Here is a 12,085-nt window from a genome sequence, read left to right as displayed (position 1 = left end):
ACTGTGGAGCAAGTACTTCCCGAACCATGGGCATTTCTGAGAGAAATGGGGGGAATGATTTCAAATGTTGCCCAGGCGTGGGTGTTGAAAAGTCCATCATAACCCCCCAGTAAATCTGAATTTTGAAACAGCCACGCGTTCACCATAAAGGGGTGCGCTGGTCTGGGATTTCACCAGGGGTCCTTGATCCTTCAAACTAGGTATCAAGGTCGTTAACACAGATGTGTGCCAGAGTCTGTGTGTGTGTGCGCTTGCACTTGATAGATGGCCCTTTTATTTTTGTGAGAATCATAATGCACTGAGCCAGTTCCTTGTTATCCATAGGCCAACACCTGACACACCCAGATGGAACCCAAGGCGGGGAGAGAGGTGGGTTAGAGCAGTTTCAAGAGCATTGTGCTCTTTCTGCCTTCTGCCCCTCTCATCCCCGATCGGCCAAAACCTCTCTAAAAGGCTGCAGGGTGAACATTTCATGGACCTCAGAAACTGAGGGAGGCCGGCCCAATGGGTCCTCCAAGGACCTATAGAACCCGGTGCCTCCCCTGGCCTGGTATTTCCAGCTTCCCCGAGCAATCTGGTGGCAAGGCTGACTTTAGCAGTCCTGCTGAAAAGGGGGTTCCCATATGGCCCAGAGGCCATCATTTGCATAGGCCCTACCCTTCTCTCTGCTCTGTCCTGCTTCCCACAAAGCAATGCGTCACTGGCAACAGTATAGAGTTGGGGGGCGGGGTGAAGGATAATGACAGGGAGGCTGGAAAATTGAAAGAAAGGTCACTGAAGTGCTGAAGTCTTCCTTGCTAAATGCAGCTGGGCACTGGCATTGGCCTGCAGGAGCAGTTAAAGGCTTACCTTTTCTACTGCAGTGGTAAACACCTTAAGAATGTTGAGGGGAGGGCAATTCAAAAATACAAATGGAAAGGAAGGCACTGGAAGTTGCTGTATTATTACAAGAAGACTTGCAAACAAAGGACCTTTCTCTCTCTAAAGCTGTTAAAAATATGGAACGCTTCACGAATTTGCGTGTCATCCTTGCGCAGGGGCCATGCTAATCTTCTCTGTATCGTTCCAATTTTAGTATATGTGCCGCCGAAGCAAGCACACTTCATTCGAGAGCTTTCAATGTATATACACTCCCTGAATCTGCAGGCTTCAGACGTAGGGTGGCCTGAAAGCGCTGAGTGGATGGTCCAGTAAGCATTCAATTCTGAGACACATGGCAATAAGGCATGAGGCGTAACAATCCACTTCTATTCCCTATATTTGTGGTCCAAATCTTCACACATTGGAAGCATCTTCATTACGCCAGGTTGCAAAGGCTCATGGTCCAGACTACAGGCAAAGTGCATTGTGACATCACACTTCCTGGGGAACGTTGATGGAAAAGGTGAGTCAGCTGCACAGTAGGCTAGGTGAAGGCTTGTGGGAGTGGAATGGTGTTGTGGTGGGTTCCAGGGCAAAGAGAGCATATGACAAGGTGTCTTAATTTTCACCTGTATTTGAATAGTAAACGCCTTAGTGTTGTACTGGCCTGCTTACTAAGGAGTCCTCAGGCTCAGCCCCATACAGCTGTGGAACTGATGATGTTGAACCAGACTCTGTAAGAAACTGACGCTTATTTAAAATGTTTCTTTGCTGCTGGGTCTGCTTGGACTGGCGCTTATGTCCTTTTCTCTCCTAGGGTCCTTGGTGTAAGTTACGAAAACCTGACAGAACGTAACTTCAGTGGGGCAGGTAAGTTCACTTGCAGCTTCAGTGTGCGTTGTAAATGTGGTTACATATTGTGATAGAATGACGTTTTAAAACACAGACACACACACACACGAGGGCACGCATTCTCTAGCACTCTCTGAAGGACAAGGGGGAAAGTGCTCTTATGTGGGGCCAGTGGGGCAATGGATAACTCGTCTGACTACGGATCAGAAGATTGTAGGTTCGACTCCTATCTGGCTCGGAAGGGTTGCCAGTCCCTTTTTTCAGGTAATTACTCTTGAGTTGTTAATTATCTCAGCCTTCTTGTAGGATGAACATTCCGGTGCAGGATGTGTCCAGCAATCGTTCCGTGGTAAGGAGGCTGTGATAGCAACTGTGGCAAGTCGAAAGTTTAATTATTGTACTGGATTCTATGAGCCTGACCTTTGAATGTTTCCCAAGCCTAAGCTTTTTGAACAAGAGAGGAAAACTTCACAACATGTGTTTTCTGGAGTGAAAATAGTTTTACTTCAAGGGTTGAGATGCGGGTCGCAGGGGATCTAAAAAATTGGTTGTGCAGGATTGGTAGGAACAACTGTTCAAGACACATGCCTTTTAGAACTCTCTTGAAAACTATAGAAATAAGCCCCGTGTGAAAAGGCCCCGGGTGAAAGGGATAACAGGCCTTCTTTTGGATCTGAAGACTGCAGGTTTGAACCCTACGTAGACCTTGCACTTTTTCATCTTTTGCGCTTTTTTAATCAGTAGGCTGCAGTTTAATGCTCATCAGTACTACTACTCTTGGGCACAGGCAGATGTCATTCGATTGATGGCAGCCTCAATAACAAAGCAGGGGACGGCGGGCACACAATTATATGCACAATGAGGCAATGTCTTTGATTTGGTGGAAGGGAATTAGAATGCCTAGGTAGGGGGCGAAAAGTTACACTGCCTATGAAGGCAACCATTCTTGGAAAGAGCCTGCTTGCAGATGAAAGGAACATTTACCTCCAAAGAATCAATATCGTAAACAGCTCTCAAGGAAATACTACTGACTGGTGGAAGAGAAAGACTGTGGAGCAAGTACTTCCCGAACCATGGGCATTTCTGAGAGAAATGGGGGGAATGATTTCAAATGTTGCCCAGGCGTGGGTGTTGAAAAGTCCATCATAACCCCCCAGTAAATCTGAATTTTGAAACAGCCACGCGTTCACCATAAAGGGGTGCGCTGGTCTGGGATTTCACCAGGGGTCCTTGATCCTTCAAACTAGGTATCAAGGTCGTTAACACAGATGTGTGCCAGAGTCTGTGTGTGTGTGCGCTTGCACTTGATAGATGGCCCTTTTATTTTTGTGAGAATCATAATGCACTGAGCCAGTTCCTTGTTATCCATAGGCCAACACCTGACACACCCAGATGGAACCCAAGGCGGGGAGAGAGGTGGGTTAGAGCAGTTTCAAGAGCATTGTGCTCTTTCTGCCTTCTGCCCCTCTCATCCCCGATCGGCCAAAACCTCTCTAAAAGGCTGCAGGGTGAACATTTCATGGACCTCAGAAACTGAGGGAGGCCGGCCTAATGGGTCCTCCAAGGACCTATAGAACCCGGTGCCTCCCCTGGCCTGGTATTTCCAGCTTCCCCGAGCAATCTGGTGGCAAGGCTGACTTTAGCAGTCCTGCTGAAAAGGGGGTTCCCATATGGCCCAGAGGCCATCATTTGCATAGGCCCTACCCTTCTCTCTGCTCTGTCCTGCTTCCCACAAAGCAATGCGTCACTGGCAACAGTATAGAGTTGGGGGGCGGGGTGAAGGATAATGACAGGGAGGCTGGAAAATTGAAAGAAAGGTCACTGAAGTGCTGAAGTCTTCCTTGCTAAATGCAGCAGGGCACTGGCATTGGCCTGCAGGAGCAGTTAAAGGCTTACCTTTTCTACTGCAGTGGTAAACACCTTAAGAATGTTGAGGGGAGGGCAATTCAAAAATACAAATGGAAAGGAAGGCACTGGAAGTTGCTGTATTATTACAAGAAGACTTGCAAACAAAGGACCTTTCTCTCTCTAAAGCTGTTAAAAATATGGAACGCTTCACGAATTTGCGTGTCATCCTTGCGCAGGGGCCATGCTAATCTTCTCTGTATCGTTCCAATTTTAGTATATGTGCCGCCGAAGCAAGCACACTTCATGGGAGAGCTTTCAATGTATATACACTCCCTGAATCTGCAGGCTTCAGACGTAGGGTGGCCTGAAAGCGCTGAGTGGATGGTCCAGTAAGCATTCAATTCTGAGACACATGGCAATAAGGCATGAGGCGTAACAATCCACTTCTATTCCCTATATTTGTGGTCCAAATCTTCACACATTGGAAGCATCTTCATTACGCCAGGTTGCAAAGGCTCATGGTCCAGACTACAGGCAAAGTGCATTGTGACATCACACTTCCTGGGGAACGTTGATGGAAAAGGTGAGTCAGCTGCACAGTAGGCTAGGTGAAGGCTTGTGGGAGTGGAATGGTGTTGTGGTGGGTTCCAGGGCAAAGAGAGCATATGACAAGGTGTCTTAATTTTCACCTGTATTTGAATAGTAAACGCCTTAGTGTTGTACTGGCCTGCTTACTAAGGAGTCCTCAGGCTCAGCCCCATACAGCTGTGGAACTGATGATGTTGAACCAGACTCTGTAAGAAACTGACGCTTATTTAAAATGTTTCTTTGCTGCTGGGTCTGCTTGGACTGGCGCTTATGTCCTTTTCTCTCCTAGGGTCCTTGGTGTAAGTTACGAAAACCTGACAGAACGTAACTTCAGTGGGGCAGGTAAGTTCACTTGCAGCTTCAGTGTGCGTTGTAAATGTGGTTACATATTGTGATAGAATGACGTTTTAAAACACAGACACACACACACACGAGGGCACGCATTCTCTAGCACTCTCTGAAGGACAAGGGGGAAAGTGCTCTTATGTGGGGCCAGTGGCGCAATGGATTACGCGTCTGACTACGGATCAGAAGATTGTAGGTTCGACTCCTATCTGGCTCGGAAGGGTTGCCAGACCCTTTTTTCAGGTAATTACTCTTGAGTTGTTAATTATCTCAGCCTTCTTGTAGGATGAACATTCCGGTGCAGGATGTGTCCAGCAATCGTTCCGTGGTAAGGAGGCTGTGATAGCAACTGTGGCAAGTCGAAAGTTTAATTATTGTACTGGATTCTATGAGCCTGACCTTTGAATGTTTCCCAAGCCTAAGCTTTTTGAACAAGAGAGGAAAACTTCACAACATGTGTTTTCTGGAGTGAAAATAGTTTTACTTCAAGGGTTGAGATGCGGGTCGCAGGGGATCTAAAAAATTGGTTGTGCAGGATTGGTAGGAACAACTGTTCAAGACACATGCCTTTTAGAACTCTCTTGAAAACTATAGAAATAAGCCCCGTGTGAAAAGGCCCCGGGTGAAAGGGATAACAGGCCTTCTTTTGGATCTGAAGACTGCAGGTTTGAACCCTACGTAGACCTTGCACTTTTTCATCTTTTGCGCTTTTTTAATCAGTAGGCTGCAGTTTAATGCTCATCAGTACTACTACTCTTGGGCACAGGCAGATGTCATTCGATTGATGGCAGCCTCAATAACAAAGCAGGGGACGGCGGGCACACAATTATATGCACAATGAGGCAATGTCTTTGATTTGGTGGAAGAGAATTAGAATGCCTAGGTAGGGGGCGAAAAGTTACACTGCCTATGAAGGCAACCATTCTTGGAAAGAGCCTGCTTGCAGATGAAAGGAACATTTACCTCCAAAGAATCAATATCGTAAACAGCTCTCAAGGAAATACTACTGACTGGTGGAAGAGAAAGACTGTGGAGCAAGTACTTCCCGAACCATGGGCATTTCTGAGAGAAATGGGGGGAATGATTTCAAATGTTGCCCAGGCGTGGGTGTTGAAAAGTCCATCATAACCCCCCAGTAAATCTGAATTTTGAAACAGCCACGCGTTCACCATAAAGGGGTGCGCTGGTCTGGGATTTCACCAGGGGTCCTTGATCCTTCAAACTATGTATCAAGGTCGTTAACACAGATGTGTGCCAGAGTCTGTGTGTGTGTGCGCTTGCACTTGATAGATGGCCCTTTTATTTTTGTGAGAATCATAATGCACTGAGCCAGTTCCTTGTTATCCATAGGCCAACACCTGACACACCCAGATGGAACCCAAGGCGGGGAGAGAGGTGGGTTAGAGCAGTTTCAAGAGCATTGTGCTCTTTCTGCCTTCTGCCCCTCTCATCCCCGATCGGCCAAAACCTCTCTAAAAGGCTGCAGGGTGAACATTTCATGGACCTCAGAAACTGAGGGAGGCCGGCCCAATGGGTCCTCCAAGGACCTATAGAACCCGGTGCCTCCCCTGGCCTGGTATTTCCAGCTTCCCCGAGCAATCTGGTGGCAAGGCTGACTTTAGCAGTCCTGCTGAAAAGGGGGTTCCCATATGGCCCAGAGGCCATCATTTGCATAGGCCCTACCCTTCTCTCTGCTCTGTCCTGCTTCCCACAAAGCAATGCGTCACTGGCAACAGTATAGAGTTGGGGGGCGGGGTGAAGGATAATGACAGGGAGGCTGGAAAATTGAAAGAAAGGTCACTGAAGTGCTGAAGTCTTCCTTGCTAAATGCAGCAGGGCACTGGCATTGGCCTGCAGGAGCAGTTAAAGGCTTACCTTTTCTACTGCAGTGGTAAACACCTTAAGAATGTTGAGGGGAGGGCAATTCAAAAATACAAATGGAAAGGAAGGCACTGGAAGTTGCTGTATTATTACAAGAAGACTTGCAAACAAAGGACCTTTCTCTCTCGAAAGCTGTTAAAAATATGGAACGCTTCACGAATTTGCGTGTCATCCTTGCGCAGGGGCCATGCTAATCTTCTCTGTATCGTTCCAATTTTAGTATATGTGCCGCCGAAGCAAGCACACTTCATGGGAGAGCTTTCAATGTATATACACTCCCTGAATCTGCAGGCTTCAGACGTAGGGTGGCCTGAAAGCGCTGAGTGGATGGTCCAGTAAGCATTCAATTCTGAGACACATGGCAATAAGGCATGAGGCGTAACAATCCACTTCTATTCCCTATATTTGTGGTCCAAATCTTCACACATTGGAAGCATCTTCATTACGCCAGGTTGCAAAGGCTCATGGTCCAGACTACAGGCAAAGTGCATTGTGACATCACACTTCCTGGGGAACGTTGATGGAAAAGGTGAGTCAGCTGCACAGTAGGCTAGGTGAAGGCTTGTGGGAGTGGAATGGTGTTGTGGTGGGTTCCAGGGCAAAGAGAGCATATGACAAGGTGTCTTAATTTTCACCTGTATTTGAATAGTAAACGCCTTAGTGTTGTACTGGCCTGCTTACTAAGGAGTCCTCAGGCTCAGCCCCATACAGCTGTGGAACTGATGATGTTGAACCAGACTCTGTAAGAAACTGACGCTTATTTAAAATGTTTCTTTGCTGCTGGGTCTGCTTGGACTGGCGCTTATGTCCTTTTCTCTCCTAGGGTCCTTGGTGTAAGTTACGAAAACCTGACAGAACGTAACTTCAGTGGGGCAGGTAAGTTCACTTGCAGCTTCAGTGTGCGTTGTAAATGTGGTTACATATTGTGATAGAATGACGTTTTAAAACACAGACACACACACACACGAGGGCACGCATTCTCTAGCACTCTCTGAAGGACAAGGGGGAAAGTGCTCTTATGTGGGGCCAGTGGGGCAATGGATAACTCGTCTGACTACGGATCAGAAGACTGTAGGTTCGACTCCTATCTGGCTCGGAAGGGTTGCCAGTCCCTTTTTTCAGGTAATTACTCTTGAGTTGTTAATTATCTCAGCCTTCTTGTAGGATGAACATTCCGGTGCAGGATGTGTCCAGCAATCGTTCCGTGGTAAGGAGGCTGTGATAGCAACTGTGGCAAGTCGAAAGTTTAATTATTGTACTGGATTCTATGAGCCTGACCTTTGAATGTTTCCCAAGCCTAAGCTTTTTGAACAAGAGAGGAAAACTTCACAACATGTGTTTTCTGGAGTGAAAATAGTTTTACTTCAAGGGTTGAGATGCGGGTCGCAGGGGATCTAAAAAATTGGTTGTGCAGGCTTGGTAGGAACAACTGTTCAAGACACATGCCTTTTAGAACTCTCTTGAAAACTATAGAAATAAGCCCCGTGTGAAAGGGATAACAGGCCTTCTTTTGGATCTGAAGACTGCAGGTTTGAACCCTACGTAGACCTCGCACTTTTTCATCTTTTGCGCTTTTTTAATCAGTAGGCTGCAGTTTAATGCTCATCAGTACTACTACTCTTGGGCACAGGCAGATGTCATTCGATTGATGGCAGCCTCAATAACAAAGCAGGGGACGGCGGGCACACAATTATATGCACAATGAGGCAATGTCTTTGATTTGGTGGAAGAGAATTAGAATGCCTAGGTAGGGGGCGAAAAGTTACACTGCCTATGAAGGCAACCATTCTTGGAAAGAGCCTGCTTGCAGATGAAAGGAACATTTACCTCCAAAGAATCAATATCGTAAACAGCTCTCAAGGAAATACTACTGACTGGTGGAAGAGAAAGACTGTGGAGCAAGTACTTCCCGAACCATGGGCATTTCTGAGAGAAATGGGGGGAATGATTTCAAATGTTGCCCAGGCGTGGGTGTTGAAAAGTCCATCATAACCCCCCAGTAAATCTGAATTTTGAAACAGCCACGCGTTCACCATAAAGGGGTGCGCTGGTCTGGGATTTCAACAGGGGTCCTTGATCCTTCAAACAAGGTATCAAGGTCGTTAACACAGATGTGTGCCAGAGTCTGTGTGTGTGTGCGCTTGCACTTGATAGATGGCCCTTTTATTTTTGTGAGAATCATAATGCACTGAGCCAGTTCCTTGTTATCCATAGGCCAACACCTGACACACCCAGATGGAACCCAAGGCGGGGAGAGAGGTGGGTTAGAGCAGTTTCAAGAGCATTGTGCTCTTTCTGCCTTCTGCCTTCTGCCTTCTGCCTTCTGCCTTCTGCCTTCTGCCTTCTGCCTTCTGCCTTCTGCCTTCTGCCTTCTGCCTTCTGCCTTCTGCCTTCTGCCCCTCTCATCCACGATCGGCCACGATCGGCCAAAACCTCTCTAAAAGGCTGCAAGGTGAACATTTCAATGACCTCAGAAACTGAGGGAGGCCGGCCCAATGGGTCCTCCAAGGACCTATAGAACCCGGTGCCTCCCCTGGCCTGGTATTTCCAGCTTCCCCGAGCAATCTGGTGGCAAGGCTGACTTTAGCAGTCCTGCTGAAAAGGGGGTTCCCATATGGCCCAGAGGCCATCATTTGCATAGGCCCTGCCCTTCTCTCTGCTCTGTCCTGCTTCCCACAAAGCAATGCGTCACTGGCAACAGTATAGAGTTGGGGGGCGGGGTGAAGGATAATGACAGGGAGGCTGGAAAATTGAAAGAAAGGTCACTGAAGTGCTGAAGTCTTCCTTGCTAAATGCAGCAGGGCACTGGCATTGGCCTGCAGGAGCAGTTAAAGGCTTACCTTTTCTACTGCAGTGGTAAACACCTTAAGAATGTTGAGGGGAGGGCAATTCAAAAATACAAATGGAAAGGAAGGCACTGGAAGTTGCTGTATTATTACAAGAAGACTTGCAAACAAAGGACCTTTCTCTCTCTAAAGCTGTTAAAAATATGGAACGCTTCACAAATTTGCGTGTCATCCTTGCGCAGGGGCCATGCTAATCTTCTCTATATCGTTCCAATTTTAGTATATGTGCCGCCGAAGCAAGCACACTTCATGGGAGAGCTTTCAATGTATATACACTCCCTGAATCTGCAGGCTTCAGACGTAGGGTGGCCTGAAAGCGCTGAGTGGATGGTCCAGTAAGCATTCAATTCTGAGACACATGGCAATAAGGCATGAGGCGTAACAATCCACTTCTATTCCCTATATTTGTGGTCCAAATCTTCACACATTGGAAGCATCTTCATTACGCCAGGTTGCAAAGGCTCATGGTCCAGACTACAGGCAAAGTGCATTGTGACATCACACTTCCTGGGGAACGTTGATGGAAAAGGTGAGTCAGCTGCACAGTAGGCTAGGTGAAGGCTTGTGGGAGTGGAATGGTGTTGTGGTGGGTTCCAGGGCAAAGAGAGCATATGACAAGGTGTCTTAATTTTCACCTGTATTTGAATAGTAAACGCCTTAGTGTTGTACTGGCCTGCTTACTAAGGAGTCCTCAGGCTCAGCCCCATACAGCTGTGGAACTGATGATGTTGAACCAGACTCTGTAAGAAACTGACGCTTATTTAAAATGTTTCTTTGCTGCTGGGTCTGCTTGGACTGGCGCTTATGTCCTTTTCTCTCCTAGGGTCCTTGGTGTAAGTTACGAAAACCTGACAGAACGTAACTTCAGTGGGGCAGGTAAGTTCACTTGCAGCTTCAGTGTGCGTTGTAAATGTGGTTACATATTGTGATAGAATGACGTTTTAAAACACAGACACACACACACACGAGGGCACGCATTCTCTAGCACTCTCTGAAGGACAAGGGGGAAAGTGCTCTTATGTGGGGCCAGTGGCGCAATGGATAACGCGTCTGACTACGGATCAGAAGATTGTAGGTTCGACTCCTATCTGTCTCGGAAGGGTTGCCAGACCCTTTTTTCAGGTAATTACTCTTGAGATGTTAATTATCTCAGCCTTCTTGTAGGATGAACATTCCGGTGCAGGATGTGTCCAGCAATCGTTCCGTGGTAAGGAGGCTGTGATAGCAACTGTGGCAAGTCGAAAGTTTAATTATTGTACTGGATTCTATGAGCCTGACCTTTGAATGTTTCCCAAGCCTAAGCTTTTTGAACAAGAGAGGAAAACTTCACAACATGTGTTTTCTGGAGTGAAAATAGTTTTACTTCAAGGGTTGAGATGCGGGTCGCAGGGGATCTAAAAAATTGGTTGTGCAGGATTGGTAGGAACAACTGTTCAAGACACATGCCTTTTAGAACTCTCTTGAAAACTATAGAAATAAGCCCCGTGTGAAAAGGCCCCGGGTGAAAGGGATAACAGGCCTTCTTTTGGATCTGAAGACTGCAGGTTTGAACCCTACGTAGACCTTGCACTTTTTCATCTTTTGCGCTTTTTTAATCAGTAGGCTGCAGTTTAATACTCATCAGTACTACTACTCTTGGGCACAGGCAGATGTCATTCGATTGATGGCAGCCTCAATAACAAAGCAGGGGACGGCGGGCACACAATTATATGCTCAATGAGGCAATGTCTTTGATTTGGTGGAAGAGAATTAGAATGCCTAGGTAGGGGGCGAAAAGTTACACTGCCTATGAAGGCAACCATTCTTGGAAAGAGCCTGCTTGCAGATGAAAGGAACATTTACCTCCAAAGAATCAATATCGTAAACAGCTCTCAAGGAAATACTACTGACTGGTGGAAGAGAAAGACTGTGGAGCAAGTACTTCCCGAACCATGGGCATTTCTGAGAGAAATGGGGGGAATGATTTCAAATGTTGCCCAGGCGTGGGTGTTGAAAAGTCCATCATAACCCCCCAGTAAATCTGAATTTTGAAACAGCTACGAGTTCACCATAAAGGGGTGCGCTGGTCTGGGATTTCAACAGGGGTCCTTGATCCTTCAAACAAGGTATCAAGGTCGTTAACACAGATGTGTGTCAGAGTCTGTGTGTGTGTGCGCTTGCACTTGATAGATGGCCCTTTTATTTTTGTGAGAATCATAATGCACTGAGCCAGTTCCTTGTTATCCATAGGCCAACACCTGACACACCCAGATGGAACCCAAGGTGGGGAGAGAGGTGGGTTAGAGCAGTTTCAAGAGCATTGTGCTCTTTCTGCCTTCTGCCCCTCTCATCCCCGATCGGCCACGATCGGCCAAAACCTCTCCAAAAGGCTGCAGGGTGAACATTTCATGGACCTCAGAAACTGAGGGAGGCCGGCCCAATGGGTCCTCCAAGGACCTATAGAACCCGGTGCCTCCCTTGGCCTGGTATTTCCAGCTTCCCCGAGCAATCTGGTGGCAAGGCTGACTTTAGCAGTCCTGCTGAAAAGGGGGTTCCCATATGGCCCAGAGGCCATCATTTGCATAGGCCCTGCCCTTCTCTCTGCTCTGTCCTGCTTCCCACAAAGCAATGCGTCACTGGCAACAGTATAGAGTTGGGGGGCGGGGTGAAGGATAATGACAGGGAGGCTGGAAAATTGAAAGAAAGGTCACTGAAGTGCTGAAGTCTTCCTTGCTAAATGCAGCAGGGCACTGGCATTGGCCTGCAGGAGCAGTTAAAGGCTTACCTTTTCTACTGCAGTGGTAAACACCTTAAGAATGTTGAGGGGAGGGCAATTCAAAAATACAAATGGAAAGGAAGGCACTGGAAGTTGCTGTATTATTACA

General features: G+C 47.2%; 6 non-coding genes across 6 annotated transcripts; 2 read left to right on the top strand and 4 right to left on the bottom strand.

Annotated features, from left to right (window-relative positions):
- Positions 1-992: 992 nt before the first annotated feature.
- Positions 993-1,099, bottom strand: LOC138297835 (U6 spliceosomal RNA). Its single transcript, XR_011204373.1, has one exon. It is a non-coding gene; the product is annotated as a U6 spliceosomal RNA (small nuclear RNA).
- A 2,653-nt stretch (positions 1,100-3,752) lies between these two features.
- LOC138297833 (U6 spliceosomal RNA) lies at positions 3,753-3,859 on the bottom strand. The gene has a single exon (XR_011204372.1). It is a non-coding gene; the product is annotated as a U6 spliceosomal RNA (small nuclear RNA).
- Positions 3,860-4,638: 779 nt separating this feature from the next.
- On the top strand, positions 4,639-4,711 carry TRNAR-ACG (transfer RNA arginine (anticodon ACG)). The gene has a single exon. It is a non-coding gene; the product is annotated as a tRNA-Arg (tRNA).
- A 1,801-nt stretch (positions 4,712-6,512) lies between these two features.
- On the bottom strand, positions 6,513-6,619 carry LOC138297832 (U6 spliceosomal RNA). Its single transcript, XR_011204371.1, has one exon. It is a non-coding gene; the product is annotated as a U6 spliceosomal RNA (small nuclear RNA).
- A 2,739-nt stretch (positions 6,620-9,358) lies between these two features.
- Positions 9,359-9,465, bottom strand: LOC138297930 (U6 spliceosomal RNA). The gene has a single exon (XR_011204468.1). It is a non-coding gene; the product is annotated as a U6 spliceosomal RNA (small nuclear RNA).
- A 779-nt stretch (positions 9,466-10,244) lies between these two features.
- Positions 10,245-10,317, top strand: TRNAR-ACG (transfer RNA arginine (anticodon ACG)). Its single transcript has one exon. It is a non-coding gene; the product is annotated as a tRNA-Arg (tRNA).
- The last annotated feature ends 1,768 nt before the right edge of the window (positions 10,318-12,085 follow it).

This window comes from Pleurodeles waltl, chromosome 5 (genome assembly GCF_031143425.1).
Source record: "Pleurodeles waltl isolate 20211129_DDA chromosome 5, aPleWal1.hap1.20221129, whole genome shotgun sequence".
Lineage (NCBI taxonomy): Eukaryota > Metazoa > Chordata > Amphibia > Caudata > Salamandridae > Pleurodeles > Pleurodeles waltl.
This window is presented reverse-complemented; position numbering and strand designations above follow the sequence as displayed.